Source organism: Notechis scutatus, chromosome 1 (genome assembly GCF_049901735.1).
Source record: "Notechis scutatus isolate UNSWTSFEM ecotype Mainland chromosome 1, rNotScu1.2, whole genome shotgun sequence".
Lineage (NCBI taxonomy): Eukaryota > Metazoa > Chordata > Lepidosauria > Squamata > Elapidae > Notechis > Notechis scutatus.
The window spans coordinates 172363022-172383775 of NC_142009.1; the positions used below are offsets into that span (position 1 = coordinate 172363022).

General features: G+C 37.7%; 1 protein-coding gene and 2 long non-coding RNA genes across 10 annotated transcripts in view; 2 read left to right on the forward strand and 1 right to left on the reverse strand.

Annotated features, from left to right (window-relative positions):
• LOC148133098 (uncharacterized) overlaps positions 1–20754 on the reverse strand; it is a 704593-nt gene that overhangs the window by 555305 nt on the left and 128534 nt on the right. The gene's annotated exons all lie outside the window — the stretch shown is intronic.
• Positions 1–20754, forward strand: part of NBEAL1 (neurobeachin like 1) — a 146837-nt gene that overhangs the window by 1227 nt on the left and 124856 nt on the right. The window lies entirely within an intron of this gene.
• Positions 2–6299, forward strand: LOC148133102 (uncharacterized). The gene is made up of 2 exons (XR_015746568.1): positions 2–702; positions 4888–6299. It is a non-coding gene; the product is annotated as an uncharacterized LOC148133102 (long non-coding RNA).

Genomic DNA, 20754 nt, shown 5'->3' on the forward strand with positions numbered 1-20754 from the left:
TTGTTTTTTTTTAAAGTTGTACATTAGTTGCAGTTGTTTTCTAGATGCTGAATAGCTAAGGCTTCAATGAAGATGCTGCATAATATAGTGATAAAGTGTTTTTCAGAGTGTATTTTCCATGAATTAGCTACTGATAATTAAGTTCTGTTGCATAGATTATAATTGTTTATGTTCATTCAGGTTGTAAAGTGTGAATGTAATCAATATGCTTGCCATAGACCTTGTATTAGCAGCAAATTCTTGTAGATGCATTGGCAAACTTAGCCTTGTTTTTGCACAAATAATTTTTAGGCCTGGGAAAATTTGATGGGTGATGTTGAAAATGATTTAAACTGAAGAAATAGTGAGCTGCCTACTAACAAAATGATATATGAACATCAACATAATGTATTTCTAGAAATTATCCTTAGTTTTGTTATGTGGTATATTTCTTGTATCTTCCTTGACTTTAGTTTTATAACCATTGCAATTTCTTCAACAGCTTTATTGTACAGAAAGTATGACATTTGCTCATTATTATGTAGCAAAAAGGAAGCTGCAGAATGCTTCTCTGAGCAAAGATTTCTTGTTGAATTTTTAGTTTTTGGTGCCTAAGCTGGCAAGCTTTTCAAATATAAATACCCTGTTGTTTGACAAAGCTTACGAGCAGGTACTTAATAACATAATGTTAAAAAAAAGTCTGAAACTGAACTACAGTTTAAGGTAGGGGTAATTTCTAACCTTTTTCCCATAAGAATGCTAATCACTTTTGTTTTCATGTGGTGCATTATTTTTACATACAAAGATTTCCTGATAATAACTTACTGGCTATCAGATAGGAAAGTTTGATTAAATACATATTTTATCCCTTTTTAAGATTGCTGTTTTATGGAAAAAGTATCTGAAAAAGTTATCTGGGATCATCTCACTGGTAACAGTGAGATGATCTGCTCTGTGATGGGAGAAGAATAGCCCTTTGCAGAAGACAACCTAAATTTCATAGCTAAAACTCAGGATAGATAACTCTTCATGATCAATGCGCAGAGTCACCTGAACTGCAAGATGGGTGGCAAGTAAATTTGGTAAATAAACAAGGTAGTAATTCCGGTGACAAAAAGCATCCAGTTTTTTTCAGAAGTTGCCTCTTTTGAGATGCAACAAAATACTGTGTAGTTCACCCTATCTGCTTTTACAATGCTAGTTGCAATGATTATGTGTGTGGTATATATCCAAGAGAATGGCAATGAACTGTAGCTTTTTAATGCAAGAATGGACATGAGCCAGTCATTCTTATTGTATCTTTGTAGGTTGCAATATGTTCTAAGAACATTTTGAGCTATTAGAAAGCCAATTACTCTCTACTATTGCTGACTTCACATATTGATGTGGTTTGTTATTTGATTTGAAGCAGAGTGTACATTTGCCCATTGTAGTTGATTAACTTGGTTTAAGTTTTAGTTTATCTAATTCAACTTTCATGGTTTATTCAGTTAATGATAGCTTTGCAACAATGCATGAAATTCTTTGGTTGCTTTTCCACTGAATACTGTCATCTCCCTATATTATTATTAATTGAATTTCAGTTTCAAATAATAGTTAAATTCATAACCATTGCTGACGAGTATTGCTAAATCAGCCTCTGAATTTTCCTAATGAAGTGATCTCTTGTCTTGGCTCTACAAGTTTTATTGGATCTCAAATATTAGTTGAGTTTCATACTTTCTAACAATGCAAGGAATTATGTGAGAGCAGTTGCTTGAGGAAGGCTAAGTAAGTACAAAGCTGATATTGAGGATAGGTTTATAGCATTGGAGAAACAATTCTATGAGTTTTTGTCATAAATAGTAGAAATACATATGTTTTTAATATCAAAACCTAAAATAAAATGCTTTTAAATCACGTGACTATCTTCTCCATCATGATAAACCAGCATTCTGAAGAATTCAGGCTTGCATGAATTTCTGTTGCCAGCAGGTATTGATTGAACAAACCAGAGCTCTCTCTGTTGGTTATTTACTGTGATTTGTAAACTAAGATCCCAACTTGTATCTCAGATAAGATAGGAATTGGAAGCCAAGAACAAATTTTGAGTTTCTGTCTCTGAGCCAGTAATATGTTGAAATAAATCAATGATAGAGCTTCAATGGTTTGTTCCACTACCCTCATTGGTAGGAGAAGCCAGACAGGTGTACCTTGATGAGCAGCAGCTATAACTCTGGAGAAATCTGGTTTACCATGACATGCTAGTGCAGGGCTGTCAAACTTCCGGCACGTGGGCCAGATGCACCACATGTTGGCCATGCCTATGCCCAGTTTAGCGAGCATGTCCTGTGCCACTAAACATTTATTAGCTGAAGCATCAATGGGACACAGTCACCTTTTCATTCCCACTCAGATTTTTATTCCATTCTTCATGTGCATTTCAAGACTTGGATCCATGATTATGGAATTGTTTCCCCATCTCCAGCTCTCTATATCTTTGGATACATTTAAGAAAGAGTTGAAAACTTGCTTATTAAATAAAGCCGGCTGATTGGTGGAAGTGGTTGTGAGCAGATCCTGAGAATGGCAATGAGAAAAGTTAAGTGACAGGACTGTTTTGTTGTAAATCTGATTAGTAAAGATAGACTTCAAGGATAAAATGCTTTCAAATCACATGACAATCTTCCCCATCATGATAAACAGCATGATAAAGCACTTTAAGATTATATAGTTGTATAAATGTTCTTTTTTATTATACCTATAAATATACTGTATAACAGTGTTGATTTCATTTCTTTTATGTAATTTTAATATTTGTTAATTTTATTTGTAAAATTTAGTGTTGGCCTTGAAACCAGAATGTTTGTGTTTAGGTCAGTGGTAGGATTCAGATTTTTTTACTACCATTTTGTGGGCGTGGCTTGGTGGGCATAGCAGGGGAAAGATACTGTAAAATCAGAGGTGGTATTTGCCGGTTCTCTGAACTACTCAAAATTTCTGCTACTGGTCAGAACCTGCTGAATACTATCTCTGGTTTGGGTGTAAATCAAATCTCAGGTTCTTGTTTTGCATCCAAGTAGATCAATAGGATGTTTGCTTTCCATTGTTGAGAGCCTTATTTAGTTCTCCATGTGAGTTAGTGAAGTGATTGGATTTTTATGTATTTGGAAAAACCATATGATAACTGTGTCATAATTTTAGAAAGCAGATTTTTTTTCTTGGAAACACTTTTCTTGAAAGTATTTAAAGAATACTTTTAAGTAAATAGATCTATTTCCTTATAAGCTATTGAATCAGCAACTTTAATGTCCTGAAACATTCCCAGAGTAATTTAAAAGCCTTTGTAGGCATAGGTCAATAGACAGCTGTTGTGCTACAAATACTTTTGTCGGTGAAATTTTGGTTAGAGCTTTGGTTAGAGCAAATGAGGTCCTTTGGCAAAAAAATTATGAGATATAATTCATCCTAATTTCATTTTAAGTCAGTGTATCTGGCAAAGAAGTGAGAGAACATTTCTTTGGGAAAGATTTAAGGGTGCTGCTGAATTCCATGTCCATAGAGCCATTGGCACAATCTGCTGCACATCATAAAACATTTTTTTACCAAAAATTTCATAAACCGATCTCTGCTCTAACTGGGTTTTAATTTTTTGCAGTATTTACTGTCATTTCTTTCTGCTGTATCTAATCCTTTTGCAAGGGGCAGGATAGGGAGAGAGAAATGAGTTATATTTTAATCTGAAATCAAAACTTTTTAGTCATTGGGAATTACTCTGAAACTTATGATGGATTTGAAGCCTTAACTGTTTTGGAAAGTGGAGCGTGTTATTGTTTATTTGATTCCAGTATTGACCTTGTCACGACCATATGTCAAATTTCTATATTTGATCATCCATTCATTCTTATAATTCTACTAAAATGAAATATTTGCTTCTCATGATAGTCAGAAGAGCTATTCACTTTCTAGTACTTTGGAATTATTCTTATTATTCATAGCTAGCTCTAGTGATGGCAATTACTTGACAATTTGGCTGGATTTCTTAGGGCTGGGCTATGTAAATGCTTTTTCATTGATTGATAAGCTGAATGTACTTGTCTTTGTTTTATGAAATTTGTTATGAAAAACTAGAAATATATTTTCCTCCATAGATATAGATATAAGTTTAGTGGAAACTTATTATTTTGAAATTTGAATGATTTTTTTCTAATATTTTGGGTATCTTCTTACTCAGAATAAAAAGAGTTTTATATTTGAACATCAGGATTGTATATTATAAATAAAATATTTTAAAAATGGTAAACATTTTACTTAGAATCATGTACTGTATATACTTCTGAATTAATTAATACTATTATACGACTGCCTTAAATATAGTATTATTAAAAGCCAAGAAATTTGGATGAAAACAAACAATGGTTACAAAAAATCAGGATTGAACTAAATGGGGGCTACCCAACAGATGAACAATTCTTAATTACTAAAGAATTATTTGGCATTCTGTCTGCACACATATATAGGAACATTATCAGATAGGTCAAGTGTTTTCACATTTTTTTCTTAGTTATACAATCCATAGCTTTCATTATCTATAACAAGGGACAGTCTATGTGTTACACAAAGCCAAAAAGCTGATTTTTCAACAAATGTGATAAACTGAGAGCCATCTGTTGCTTGATTATTTCTTCTTAAAATGACTTCTAAAATGGGATTCTACCATTGTCTGCCTGGAGAAAGCTGGAACTCAAAACTAAATAATTATTTCTTCTTCTTTGCAATATTCTATGTTTGCACATTAGGCTATGTTTTGAATGCTGATAGGTGTGTTTTCATAAAATCATTCTGCTTGCCTAATTTATGAATAGTTTTTTTCTTGTTTTACAGTACTATATAAGTAACTATATCTGCTTCTGCTTTATCTTTTCCAAGGCATCCACAATCGTCCACAATCCTTCTCACCCATCTGCTGTAGCAAAGAGAGCAGGCCAAAGGTAGAAGAAATAAGTGACTGAAAAAGTCTGTCCTTGTAATGGAATTCTCAGAATAATTGATCCCAGATGATGCTTCACTTGGATACTCCTCAACATTCTTTCTTAGGAATTCTATAAATATTAAATCACTTCAAAATTATTTTGTTATTGATTATCTTTGTCAGGCATGGCTATGAGAGTTCTCATGACAAAGACATGCATTCATCATCATGGAAATGTAATGTATGAGTTAACAGTTGGCCTTGCACAATTAATTGATTAGTTTTTTTTTTTCTTTTGTTCAACCATGTCTGGCTCTTCAAGACTGCCTGGAAAGTCAATCAGTTTTCTTAGCAAAGTTATTCTAAAGTGTCTATGGAGATTGTCAATCATCTGGGTCATAGTTGTCCCAAAGGTGCTTTTTCCAAAAGGCAACTGGACTTTCTTGATTTTTTCTTTGAAAAGGTTTTGCTTCTCATCCAAGAAACTTCTCCAGTTCTAACTGACTGGTGGGGAATGAAATGATTTATATTCTTGGCAGTCATATTGTCATTAGCAGTCTGTGGGTTAGCTCTCTGAGTATTGTTGAGGCCACTTGGGGGTTTATTTGTATTCTCAGGGTCACCTGAATCAGAGTGTAAATAGGTTCTTGGGACTGCTGAAACAACTGCATTGTAAACAGGAGATAGGTTATATCCTCCAATTTTAATATAAATGGCCTCTTTGACTTCTCTTTCAAACCAGTGGTTTTCTGTCCAGAATATGAACTTCGCTGTCTTCAAAAGAGTAAGCCTTGTCTTTCAGATGCAGATGAACTGCTGAATCCTGTCCTGATGACTTTGTTCTCTGTCGTGCCATGCGTTTGTGTAGTGGTTGTTTTGGTCTGCACATGTCTTGCTGCAGTGCATTGCATATACCATGTTGCTCTGTTTGTGTCTAGGTATTTGTATTCCCGGGTTTAAAGTATGTATGTATGTTGTGTTGGTTAAAAATCCATTACTCAAAATGCCCCTGCCTCCTGCCTAGCACTAGTGAAATGATTGACCTAAGGTCACCTGAGTGGCTCTGTGCCTAAGCTAGGACTCGACCTCATTGGTCTCCTGGTTTATACAAAATAGTACATTGAGGATGGGGAAAATCATGCTTAAGAAGTCATAAATTTAAATTAAACTGTTTCAGGATAATTGAGGGTTTTAAAAAAAAGATAATCTAAAGTAAATTATAGATACTTAGTCAGGATTCTAAGGAAATAAATACAAACTTTGAATATAAGTTTTCAAGTTTCCATTAACTGAATACTAATTCATCTGTAATAGCATAAGAGCTGCTGCTTCTTGGAAGGTACAATTGTTTCATATTGCTTTTGGCAAATTGTACAGTCTAATTTTCCCATCATCCTAATCTCAGGAGCCAATTTGCTAGTGATACTTTCATGAAGCTGTGACCCCCATGGCTCTGGACCCCCATGCAGTTCTTTGGGTCCTCTGCTGTGGCTCCCTGGCTGGCCCAGCCGCTCGCCCTCCCATCCCAGTTACAGCTCACCTGGCCTGAGAAGGCGGGGGATAGAGACGCAGCCAGGGTTGATTCTCCAGTGCCTCATTCTTGCTGCTTGTTGGTGATGGGCATGCCTTCCGGCCCTTGTTGGTGCTGGGTGTGCCTTGCAACCGATGCCAGCCTTGCTAATACAAGGGCTGGCGGGGTGGGAATGGGATCCGGGAGGAGGGGATGACGAAAAGACTCGCAGCACCCAGCCATGGCTTTAAGAAGCTCAGGGCAGCAGGAAAAGGGGGCTGAACCTCGCACAGCCACCCCAGGGGTCAGTGCATGAGCGTCTGAGGCATGCCAGCACCCTTCACTTTTTCCTGCAGCAGAATGAGCCCTGACACTTATCCTGTCAAATTCGGTCGAAGGGGGCAGAAATGCTCCCAAGGCAAGCTTGCTGGAGCCGAGGCACTAAAGCCACAGAGGAGAAACCCCCAAGTCTTGGGCTCTTGCAAGGAAATGAATCCTGAAGGGGGAAGAGATTCACGGAGGCGTTTTCAGGAGGTGTGCAATGTAAAAAGGGCAGAAACGCTGCCTCCCTCCTCTCTTTCCTAACCATGTGAGTGGAGGCAGGCATTGATGGCTGGCATTGTGGTGAGTAAACGTGAGGAGCTTCCCGCAGAGGCCAAGGCACGAGTAGTATGTGGGAAGGGAGAAGTAGCAAGATTTAGCGACTGGTGTTGGTGATTGAAAAAGAGAGAAGGGCAATCTGAAAATCTAGGGAGAGCGAGAGAGAAAGGGAAAATAAGAGAGGGACTGAGAGGGAATGAGAGGGAGGGTGAGGGTGAGAGAGATACATAGGGGAGAGAGGAGGAGGGGGAGAGAGGGAGAAGGAGGGAGAGATACAGAGGGGGAGAGAGGGGGAGAGAGATACATTGAAAGAGAGGGAGAGGGAAAGAGGGGAGGGGGAGAAAGACAGACAGACAGAGGAAGATATACAGAGGGGAGGGGGAAAGAGATACATGGAGAAAGAAGAGGGAGGGAGAGATACAGAGAGGGTGAGAGAGGGTGGATGAGAGAGATACATAAGAGAGGGAGAGAGAAAAAGAGAAAGGCGGTAGAGAGACGGAGAGAGAGATACAGAGAGGGAGGGGAGAGATACATGGAGAGAGAGGGAGGGTCTTCGGGAAGAGAGATATAGAAGGGGGAGAGATACATGGAGAAAGGGAGGGAGGGAGATTGATACAGGGAGAGAGAGATACAGAAAGAGGGAGGGAGGGGGGACATCATTTGACATCATTTTAGATGTCAAAAGGGTTTTGTGGCTCTCTGCCTGAATGACCGGCTGGGTAGGTGTGGCTAGGAGGGTCATGTGACTGAGTGGAAGTGAGTGACATTGAGTTGGCCACACCCACCCAAGTTTTGTGGCTCCCTGTGTTTTGTTTTCTATGGGAAATGGATCTAAATGGCTCTTTGAGTGTTTAAGGTAGCAGACCCCTGGTATAGATAGCTCAAGGGGTAAAAAACTCTTAGAAACATGGATAATTTTTGAGAAGAGGGAGACTAAGTTGCCTTAGATTCAAGTTAGTATGAAATTACAGAAATAATATCTGCATGAACTATAGGAAAGCTACACTTAATATAGAAAACAAACTTTCTTTCTCTTGATAAAGTAGATTCAGTATATTGGATGTAAACTACATCTGTTGCACATAATTCTCTATAAGAAACAAATGAGGTCTAATTTGTAATTAATTTTTTCCTTTTTCAATGAATGGAGACTATGCTGAGTAGGCTTAGACAGAGTTGATCCTTTCTTTATCTCTGGAGAAGCCTATACCAGCCTATGTATTTATTTAGAAAGCTTTACAACAATTTAATTGGATTGAAATGTCTGGGAAAGTATTTTTTGAATTACTTCTTCATTACATAATATCTGAGAACTGAATTGGAACTTAAACTTGATTCTCCTCTGTTAAGCCTGGATTCCCCAACGGGTGTTAAGGAAAACAAACTAAACAGAATGTACAGCGAAGTCAGATAGGAAGACAGGTAAATGTGTGAGATAAGCCTTCTCGTTAACACGCAGTAAAAATACAGATACGCTTGTGCTATCAAAATTATAATTTATTCCATTTAAGAATTATAGCATAGTCATGTAAACAGTCCAGTAGTCATATATCAATTTCAGTCAAGTCTTGTCAGGGATACTCTATTTGCAAAGTCCGTGTTGAATAGCCAATGTCAGTACACTTACAATAAATCTGTCCAAAACTTATCTTCTCTCCGTTGAGAAATATCTTCAAAGTAATCCAACACTTCTTCTCCTCCCCGATCCAGCAAGAATGCAGTCTTCAATAAGCCAGCCAGTAAGAGCCAGAGAGTGCCTTGCTGCTTATATAGTACTTTTACAGCTGCACCCTTAATTACATTCCTTTAGCTTAAAGTCACATACACTTTATCTGACAAACCATGATTCATCATTTTATTATCTTTACCCAAAACAGTTAGGGTAAAACAATGTTATCCCTAACATTCTCCCCTTTTGGGTAATAATAATAAATATTACAATAATATATCCATTTACACTTTCAAATCATAATTGTCACAACTCTCTTTAAATTTTACAACACCTTGTGCTTTTGTAAACTGGTCTGCAATATTTTCTTCCGTCATGCAGTACTCAAGTTTAATTAGACCATTTTTAACAGATTCTCTAACATTTAAGTATCTTAAATCAGTATGCTTTGATCTAGTCTTTACAGCAATATTGGTAGCTAATTGTATAGCTGCCTGGTTGTCCTCGTATACAATAATAGAATCTTTAACAGTTATACCCATGTCTAATAATAACTGTTTGTACAGAATTAAGTCAGTGCATAGTAATGACAGACATGAAAATTCTGCTTCCATCGTTGACAAGCTAATATGCTGTTGTCTGATTGACCTCCACCCTATTAGTGTCTTACCAAATAATATAGCCATCCCAGATGTTGATTTTCTAGTGTTTATGTCAGTTGCAAAACTTGCATCTGCATAGGCACTAAGATTCAAATCACCTTTTGGCTCTAGATACAATGCATGATGCATTGTTCCTTTAAGATATCTTAAAATTCTCTTTAATGCTTGCCAATGACCTTGATGTGGATCATTATTATATCGTGCCAGCTGATTAACACTATAAGCTATATCTGGCCTTGACCAATTGCTTATATATGATAAGCTACCAATCAAAGATTGATATATGGTCTTATCAAATTTGGGACTTTGAGCATCATTTTTGCAAATTTCCTGACTCATTGGAGTCTTTGCAGGCTTACAAAGTTCCATTTTATACAATTTAATTAATTGGCAAATTTTATCCTCTTGAGATATCTTAAATCCTTTTGTGGTTTTGTTAATTGTCAATCCTAGATACTTTTTAATTTCACCTAAATGCTTTAATTTTATCCTTTTGGCTAATAATGAAATAATCTCAGTAGCTTCATTATTGGTCTTAGTAATCAAAGCAATATCTGTAAATAATAACAATAATGACACTGTTCCATTATTTTCTCTTTTAAACATACATGGATCTGCTAAACCAGATTTAAACCCTATATTGTTTAATTCTTTCACAATATATTGGTTCCATTCATAGCCAGATTGTTTCAATCCATATAAACTCTTCTTGAGTTTCCAACAATCATTGCTATTTACTTTATAATCATTTATACCAACTGGTTTTTTCAAATATATTGTATGCTGCAATGGTGCATGTAGATATGCAGTTTCTACGTCTAAATGGTTAACTATATAATTCTTTTTAGCTGCCCACACTAAAGCTGCTCTTAAAGTTGTAGCCTTAAGATTTGGTGCAAATACCTCATCATAATCAAATATATTTTGATTAAATCCTTGTGCTACTAACCTAGCTTTATAAGTTACTTTCCCATTATTTCCAGTCTTTACTTTAAATATCCATTTGCACCCAATGGATTTTTCTCCTGGAGGTAATTTGGTTTCTTCATAAACCTTCATTTCCTTTAATGAATTTAACTCTTTTTCCATTGCCTTTTGCCAATTCACCTGATCCTTAGCAGGATACATCCTAAGTTCATCTATGCTAGTTGGAACTTTATTTACTTGGCAAACAATACTTGCCTGATATCTTTCAGGTGGTCTGGTTATACGCGTTGTGCGTCTAGGTATAACAGAACTTACAGGTGGACTTTCCTCTATTTCATGTTCTTGACTATCTATCTCTTCTTGATCAATTATTTCCTCTTGATCTGATTCTATTTGCTCTTCATGGATTTCTTCTTTAATTGGACTTTTCTTATAACTAGTCTTTTCTTTCTGCCTCTTATAGTGTTCTATAATAACATCTTTATCTGAATCCTGCTCTAATCTTTTCCATCCTATATGTTCTAGGAATTGTGCAGTATACTCTAGATGTACCTGGTTCCCAGAATCTATAAGATCTATGGTTTGCTTGATATCCAACAAAAATTAATCTTTTAGCTCTATGTTGTCCTTTGTGCCTGAGTTGTGTAGGGATATGCACCCATGCTGGTGCACCAAATGTGTGAATATAACTCAAATCAGGTTTCCTACCATGCCACAGAGTGAATGGTAATTCACCTGTTGTTGAATTAACAACATTGTTTAATATGTGATTCCCACACATTATAGCTTCTCCCCACAAATTGTCAGGTAATCCAGAATCAGATAACATTGTTCTTCCCATTGATTGCAGTGTTTGGCCTCTTCTCTCTATAAATGCATTATGTTGAGGCCTATATGGTGCAGACTTTTTATGTTGAATACCTGCCACTTTAAGTCTACTCTGGAATTTATTATTTGTAAATTCCGTACCATTATCTGTTATAAGAGTTACTAATTTCTTTTTAGTTTTCCTCTCTGCAAATTTTAACCAGTTAAAGAAATTTGTATACGTTTCAGTTTTTCTCTTCATTAGAAAACAGAAACCATACCTAGAATAGTGGTCCATTATGCTTAATATGTATCTAGCACCACCTACACTTGGCTTTTTAGGACCTATTATATCGGCAAATACTACCTCTAAAGGCTCTTTGGTAGTAAATCCATCAACTCTATTTGCCGGTATAACTTTGCTTTTGTTTTGATTACAAGCAGAACATTGCAAATACTTATTACAAGGTTTTAAACTTATTCCTTTAGATAGTTGAACAGTTCTCTTAATCATTTTAAAATTTAAATGACCTAACCTTCGGTGTAACAAGTGAATACATTCATCATGAGGTTTCTTATTATCATAAATTGTGTTAGCCACCTTTAAACCATTATCATTTAACACATATAAGTCACCTCTTAAAGATGCAGTAATTTTCTTACCTACTTTTTCAATTAAACAAGTATCTCCCCTAAAGGTAACTATATCTCCTAATCTAACAAACATTCTAACTGAAAGCAAATTAAATTTAAGTTGAGGTACATATAACATTTTTATGTTCTCATTTATACTAGAACAATGAGCAATACCTTGACCTTTTGCCTTAAGTTTCCATCCGTTTGCCAATGAGATATGCTGTGAACTCATGGACATTTTTACACTGTCAACCACCCATAAATTATTCTTTACAACTCCATTACTATACATTGCTAACTCATAATTCTTATTTCTTCTTTGATGGCTTACAGCATTCTGGCTTGCATTTTTGCGCTTTGGTTTCTTACAAAATCTTGCAAAATGTCCTCTCCCTCCACAATTAAAACACTTTTTAATTGCGTATGCAGTAGGAGATTCATTATTTTCCTTTTGAGGTTGCTCCCTCCTTAACTGATTTCTTTCAAGCCTTCTTCTGGCCTCTTCAATCAATCTGCCAGTGATATCAGTTAAAGTTAAACTTTCTTTAGGCAATATTTCAAGGGAAGTTGCGTAGTCATCATAACTTTCGTCTAATGAAGATAGAATTATGTAGACCTGGTGTAGCTCAGAGAAAATTAATTCCTTCTCATGAAGTTCTTGGAAAATGCTTTTCATAGTATTCAAATGACTCAGCATATCACCATTCTTTTGGAGATACGTCCGGAAAAGCTTCCGTGTTAGATTTATGTGAGCACCAACGTTATCTTGGACATAAATCCTCTTCAATTTTTGCCAACACCCAACAGCTGTTTGCTCTCCACGTATATGAACAAGCTGCTGATCAGTTAATGATAGTCCTATGATGCAAAGTGCTTGCTCATTTTTCTGTTTAAATTCTTCTATCTTTTTACTATCTTCCTCATCTTCAGGATCCCATTCTTCTACGTTTGGTGGGTTTTCAATTATGTTCCACAGACCTTCTCTTCGTAGAAGTAGACTACATTTCATAGACCATGAAACATAGTTTGTTCCATCCAGCTTGGATATAAGGGACAAACTTTGTAGACTGACTTGTGCCATGTTTCACTATATGGATATAAAAATATAATTGATAAAACACAGCTGTCTGTTTACTGTAACGTGTAACAACACAAAATCTCACTTTTTACATAAACCTGTTTTTATCCTAGTTAAACTGACTTTGCAGTCTCTCTGGGCCCATAACCAGTGTTAAGCCTGGATTCCCCAACGGGTGTTAAGGAAAACAAACTAAACAGAATGTACAGCGAAGTCAGATAGGAAGACAGGTAAATGTGTGAGATAAGCCTTCTCGTTAACACGCAGTAAAAATACAGATACGCTTGTGCTATCAAAATTATAATTTATTCCATTTAAGAATTATAGCATAGTCATGTAAACAGTCCAGTAGTCATATATCAATTTCAGTCAAGTCTTGTCAGGGATACTCTATTTGCAAAGTCCGTGTTGAATAGCCAATGTCAGTACACTTACAATAAATCTGTCCAAAACTTATCTTCTCTCCGTTGAGAAATATCTTCAAAGTAATCCAACACTTCTTCTTCTCCCCGATCCAGCAAGAATGCAGTCTTCAATAAGCCAGCCAGTAAGAGCCAGAGAGTGCCTTGCTGCTTATATAGTACTTTTACAGGTGCACCCTTAATTACATTCCTTTAGCTTAAAGTCACATACACTTTATCTGACAAACCATGATTCATCATTTTATTATCTTTACCCAAAACAGTTAGGGTAAAACAATGTTATCCCTAACATCCTCTGCTGTTACTAATAACATAGGTTCATGTGAAACATGAGAATTTAATGTGCAGATTATCAAAGATGGAAACTTTGTATTGGCTCAACCTTTTACATGCAGAATCAAGAACTACATGGAATGTAACTCTGTCCAGTGTATTGGAATAGGATTACAGTTCCAATACATTGAAATATATAAAGTTTTGAATAAACAAACACTGTCTGACTTTTGAAACAGTGATTAGAAATTATTATCTACTATTTTAAAACTTGGCTAAAATATGATTGATGACTAATGTAATGATTGGTGGAGTTATAATGCAAACTTGTGTATTTCTGATTTGAGAAGTGCTTTCCCCTTCCCCCCGGATATTGTCTGAAATTAGCCCCTGGCTGATCTTGCGAGACTTCGATGGAATAAACTGTGCTGAGCTTTGCTCTTCAAATTGTATCATCAAGTCTGGTTGAAGCTCAGTAGATACTATGGGTGATTCTTCAAAATTTTAGGAAATATAGGTAGGGGTGGGATTCAACCAGTGTTACTACCGGTTCGATGAGAATGCGTTTTGCTGCGTGCATGTAACAGATAACAGATAATCAGAGTTGGAAGGGACCTTGTAGGTCATCTAGTCCAACCCCCTGCCCAAGCGGGAGACCCTACACCATTTCTGACAAATGGCAGTCCAATCTCTTCTTGAAAGTCTCAAGTGATGACGCTCCCACAACTTCCAAGGGCAAACTGTTCCATTGGTTGATTGTTCTCACTGTCAGAAAGTTTCTCCTTATTTCCAGGTTAAATCTCTCTTTGTTCAGTTTCCATCCATTATTCCTTGTCTGGCCTACAGGTGCTGTTGAGGTAATTTCCCTTTAGGAGAATGAGCGCATACAGGGAGACATATAGAGAGTAGTGTTTGAATAATACACACACAGTACATAGATACACTGTACAGTAAATTTAGGTTTTTACTTCCAGAAACGTTAAGCAAAGTCCAAAATAAGCAGTCCAAAGTCATTCACAGGTTAAATCAGTCAGTTTTCATCCAGGGATAATCCAAATATCAAAGTCCAGTGTCAAAAACAATTCAGTATCAGACTTACATCAAATCCAGTAATATCAGTCAATTAGGAAAAATGGAGGAACGGCAATACTTTCCAACAGAAGGAAACAGAGATACTCCCTCAGACACACTCTTCTGAGACTAAGACTAAAACAAACCAGGTTTCTGGCTCCATCTTATGGCCGTTTGAGAAACTACACCTATTTACAGTTTTGCATTTTCTTAAAAATACAGTTTTAAAATGTCTATCCTGGTTTATATATTTCTAACCCAAATACCTGTTAGGTGACTTATATTCCTAACAGGTGCTTTAGAAAATAGCTTGACCCCTTCTGTGGCAGCCCCTCAAATATAGGAAGACTGCTGCTATGTCTCCCCTGGTCCTTCTCTTCACCAGACTAGCCAAGCCCAGTTCCTGCAACCATTCATTGTATGTTTTAGCCTCCAGTCCCCTAATCATCCTGGTTGCTCTTCTCTTTACTTTTTCTACATCTTTTTTACAATGTGGTGAACAAAACTGGATGTAGTACTCTAGGTGTGGTCTTACTAAGGCTTTATAGAGTGGTATTAGTACTTCCCTTGATCTTGACTGTATCCCTCTGTTAATACAATTTAGGATTGCATTAGCTTTTTTGGCTGCTGCTGCACACTGCTGGCTCATATTTAGCTGGTTGTCCACTAAGACTCCAAGATCCCTCTCACAGTTACTGCTATTGAGCCTGGTTTCACCCAGTCTATATGTGTACTTTTGTTTTTTCTTGCCTAAATGTAGGACTTTACTTTTCTCTACATTGAATTTCATTTTGTTAGATACGGCCCAGTGTTCTAGTCTGTCAAGATCCATCTGGAACTTGAGCCTATCTTCTTAGGTGTTAGCTATTCCTGCCAGCTTAGTATCATCTGCAAATTTGGTAAGTTCCCCTTCTATTCCCTCATCTGTCGTTAATGAAGATATTGAAGAGTACTGGGCCTAAGGCGGAACCTTGTGGCACCCCACTGCTTACTTCCCTCCGTGTAGACTTAGACCCATTAAGGACTACTCGTTGAGTATAGTTTGTCAGCCAGCATTTGCAAAATGCTGCGCAGACAGCTGACAAGCGCTGCGCGTAAGTGCGCAGCGTTTGAAAATCCTCTTCTTTCCTGCTTTTTCAACCTCAGCTGTGCTGTGCAAAGAAGCTGAGGTTGAAAAAGCAGGAAATAAAGGACAGCCAAGAGCCCGGCCAGGCGGGTGGGCCAAACAGACGAGCAAAAGGTCATTGCAGTGAACTGGTTCTGTGTCTGCTGCTCTTCAGAGCTACTGGTTCTATAGAACTGGGGCAAACTGGTAGCATCCCACCCCTGAATATAGGTATAAAAGCCAGTTAAAGTAATTGGTGGTCTTCTTCATCCTTCTGTGGTATGGCAAGGGAGATGAACTGCTTTAACTGGTAGATTTCACAAGATCATCCAAATTGAAGACAGGGACCAGTTTTTTAAGGTGTCGGCAGGAATTTGTATTTCTAGTAGAGGGGAGAAGAGAGAGTCATGAGGACAACTTTGAGATTTGAAAAAAATCTCAAAAATCCTGGTTAGCATGGCATACAGGTGAAACTCAGAAAATTAGAATATCGTGCAAAAGTTCATTTATTTCAGTAATGCAACTTAAAAGGTGAACCTAATATATGAGATAGACTCATTATATGCAAAGCAAGATAGTTCAAGCGGTGATTTGTCATAATTGTGATGATTATAGCTTACAGCTCATGAAAACCAATCCACAATCTCAGAAAATTAGAATATTGTGAAAAGGTTCAATATTCTACGCTCAAAGTGTCCCACTCTAATCAGCTAATTAAGCTAGAACACCTGCAAAGGGTTCCTGAGCCTTTAAATGGTCTCTCAGTCTGGTTCAGTAGGAATCACAATCATGGGAAAGACTGCTGACCTGACAGTTGTGCAGAAAACCATCATTGACACCCTCCATAAGAGGGAAAGCCTCAAAAGGTAATTGCAAAATAAGTTGGATGTTCCCAAAGTGCTGTATCAAAGCACATTAATAGAAAGTTATGTGGAAGGGAAAAGTGTGGAAGAAAAAGGTGCACAAGCAGCAGGGATGACCACAGCCTGGAGAGCATTGTCAGGAAAAAGCCATCCAAAAGTGTTGGGGATTTTCACAAGGAGTGGACTGAGGCTGGAGTCAGTGCATCAAGAGCCACCACACACAGACTGATCCTGGACATGGGCTTCAAATGTCATATTCCTCTTGTCAAGCCACTCCTGAACAACAAACAACTTCAGAAGCGTCTTACCTGAGCTAAAGAAAAACAGACCTGGTCTGTTGCTCAGTGGTCCAAAGTCCTCTTTTCTGATGAGAGCAAGTTTTGCATCTCATTTGGAAACCAAGGACCCAGAGTCTGGAGGAAGAATGGAGAGGCACACACGGCAAGATGCTTGAAGTCCAGTGTGAAGTCTCCACAGTCTGTGTTGATTTGGGGAGCCATGTCATCTGCTGGTGTTGGTCCACTGTGCTTCATTAAGTCCAGGGTCAACACAGCTGTCTACCAGGAGATTTTGGAGCACTTCATGCTTCCTTCCGCAGATGAGCTTTATGGGGATGCTGACTTCATTTTCCAGCAGGACTTGGCACCTGCCCACACTGCCAAAAGCACCAAAATCTGGTTCACTGACCGTGGGATTACTGTGCTTGATTAGCCAGCAAATTCGTCGGACCTGAACCCACAGAGAATCTATGGGGCATTGCCAAGAGAAAGATGAGAGACATGAGACTGAACAATGCAGAAGAGCTAAAGGCCGCTATTGAAGCATCCTGGTCTTCCATAACACCTTAGCAGTGCCACAGGCTAATAGTTTCCATTCCATGCCGCATTGAGGCATTAATTGCTGCAAAAAGGGCCCAAACGAAGTACTGAGTACATATGCATGCTATTCAGAGGTCCGATATTATTCTATGTTACAATCCTTGTTTTATTGATTGCATGTAATATTCTAATTTTCTGAGATTGTGGATTTGGGATTTTCATGAGCTATAAGCTTCATTATCTTAAATATTTTGAAATGATTGATTTTTTTTAAACGTGTTCAGTCTAGTTTGTTTCTGGTTTTTTTGTTTGTTTCTGTTTTACCGAAACAAGGTCTTTTAGCTTTCATCTTGTTAAATTTGCTCAAAATTAACCAAACATTTCTACTTGTCATGCCCTATGACTTCTTGCTTCTTCAGCATTAATTTGTTGATAATGTTAACCAGAAGATTTAATGATGAATACTTGCATTTTGTAAATTTCTTGGGGTATCTATCATTTTGCGTTTTATAAAGTGCCCTTGTAAACAGATGGCACTATATAAATAGATGTGGGTGTGTTCTGCCTGAATGAAAAAAAAACCCGGTAGTAGTGATGCATATTATTCCCTGCCTTCTGGTAAATTAGAAATAAGTAGATTGCTGCAAAAACAGCACTTATTCATTGCCTTTCAATAGAGAATAGAACAATGAAAAAAACTGTCTTGCCTACTTTTTTTCCTTCTGTTCAGTTGTGTCCAATTCTTGGAGCTCCTTGGACAAGTCCCTGCAGTTTTCTTGGCAAGGTTTTTAAGAATTGGTTTGCCATTGTCTGTTTTCTAAGGCTTAGAGAAAGTGACTGACTCAAGCATTGTGCTTAAGGCAAGACTAGAACTCACAGTCCCTGATTTCTAGGTTGATTCTATCCTGAGGATGGTAAAATTGCCCCCAACAATCTGGATGGACCCAGATTTTGGGGGGCAATATGCTGACTCTGTAAATTGCTTAGAGAGTGCTGCAAAGCACTATGAAGCGATATATAATCAAAAGCGATATATATATAAGCAAGAGGTTTGTGATGTCAAAACCAAGAAAACGTATAGAAAAACAAGACAGGAGCTTAATCACTTGCACCGTTGGCTTTTCTTGTGAGAGGACATTGTAATGTAAGCAAGTTTCTGGCTTTCTGAGTTGGCATATTTTAACAAACATTGCCACGTTGGGGTATATACTGACTTGTCATCTGGAAAGGACAGAAATGTTTTAAAAATATCACTAGTGATGGACGCCTATTTATTCTGGAACTGAGTCACCCACCCTACTAGTCTGATTTTTCAAGATATATTTTTGCCTTGGAATGAAGCTTTAATGACTTCTCATGTTCCTGATTTTGGGAAAGATTGTGTCCACTTTTTTTTACCATAGCTAAATCCCCCAACAGGGGAAAAAAATCACGTGTTACCATATTTAAGGAATGTTTTTTTCCTAATTTACATTTCAGGATGTTTAGTTACTGGTGCCAAGGTGTGCAGAAGAAGGATTTTATTGCAAGTGACTCTCAGAAGCTCTCTAGAAAAGACAAATTTGCTTGTGTTTACAAAATATATCTGATATTGATATATCCGTTGAAATTGCAAAATCTATATTGATTTTCGTGAACTGCTTATCCCATAAATTACAATAATACGCAGAAAATTATGGTAGAGAAGGAAACCAATGGCTTGAGAATGTGCTGTAATTTTTTTATAAACTAGTTGTGTAAATGCCTTGATAAGCATGATCCAATATTGAAGGATATCTTAAACCTGTGGTTAACTACACTTGTTTCATTTAGATTTTACACTACAAAGTTTAATCATAATTTATTAAGCAAACAACAGTTCACTCTTCACTCTTCAATGATTTAGTGCAGACTGCAGAAGCTAAGTTTGTATAACATATAAAGTCAGATTGAAACACAGCACATTGTTGCTGGATTTGTTTTATGAAGCAAACCAGTGAATCAAATCATTGATCCATCTAACTCAGTATGTTGCTGGCTGTAGCTCTCTGATATCTAAATCTTTTCCAGTGAGTTTTCTGAAAGCTGCTTTAAGTGATAGGTAGAAAATCTGTGTCTTTTTAATGTACACATCCTACCACTGATACTGTGCCTTTCTCTTTACTCTTCATTTCTTGTTTAAATTATTGGTTGGACCAGGTTTTTCTCAATTTAGTAAATAGCTTCTTTTCCATTCAGTTGGGTAAAACGTAAAGTTTCTTTTAAGTTGAGCTGAATTCATGAGTTCATTAATATATACCAGTGGTGGCTAACTTTTTTGGGCTCCTGTTGCATGCCCGCATGTCAGCTCCCAGAAGGCAATGCGCGTGCCCCCCCACCCCCTGCACATGGGCGCACAATTCCCCCCGCCGCCCCCTTACCTGCACTGATTACCTCCCCACTGATTTTTGGCCCATTTGAGGCCTTTTTCAGCCTCTCAGAGGCTTGAGGAAAGCCTCTGCAGCCTTTGCAGGCCAAAAAATGGGCCAGTTTCATCACTTCTGGTATTTCCGGAAATACAGGAAGTGATGAAACAGGCCTATTTTTTGGCCTGCAAAGGCTGCAGAAGCTTTCCTCAAACCTCTGGAAGACCGAAAAAGGCCTCAAACAGGCCAAAAATCAGTTGGGAGGCGTGCGCATGCACAGTGAGGTAAGTTTGCCTGCAGCTCACATGCCAGCACAAATGGCGGCATGTGTGCCATAGCTTCGCCATCACTGACATATACTATCTGAATTGATGATTAAATGAGAAACATCTAAGTTAGTCATGTCAGAAGTACAGAAGGAATATATCGGGGCAAACAAGGTACAAAAACATGTTCAAATATTTCTGAGTTCTGGTTTGTTCATCATTGGAGTCGGAGCAGAATCAGCAATTGTGCTCAGTTTCGCCCCAAGCTCACTTGCTGGAGGATCCCGATTGAGACCAGAGCCACCCTGGAGGGGTGGTGAAGAAGGAGAGAATTGCCTGGAGGGTTGAGGGGAGCCGCAATTCCCCTCCCTGACAGGAAAAACCCCTCCCAAGGGCAAACTGTAGCGGTGATCCCAAAATGGCCACCACAAAGACGAAGAACAGTCCGGGAAATTAAGGCTGTGCTGGAGTGAAGAAGCAGCAAGTGGAGTGTGAACCAGGCAAAATACATGGATTTTGAGGTACCCCAGTATTAAAAAATAAAGGACTATTTTGGAGGAAAGTATGTAGGAGCGGCAACCAGAGAAAGTGAGAAGGAAATTGGATTTTAAAAAATTGGCTTGAATTATTGTATTGGATTAACTTGGAGGAGAAAATATAAAGGAAAATATTTGAACACAACAAAGGCTTAGAAATTAAACTGGACAATTATTGGATTATTAGCACTTAAAGG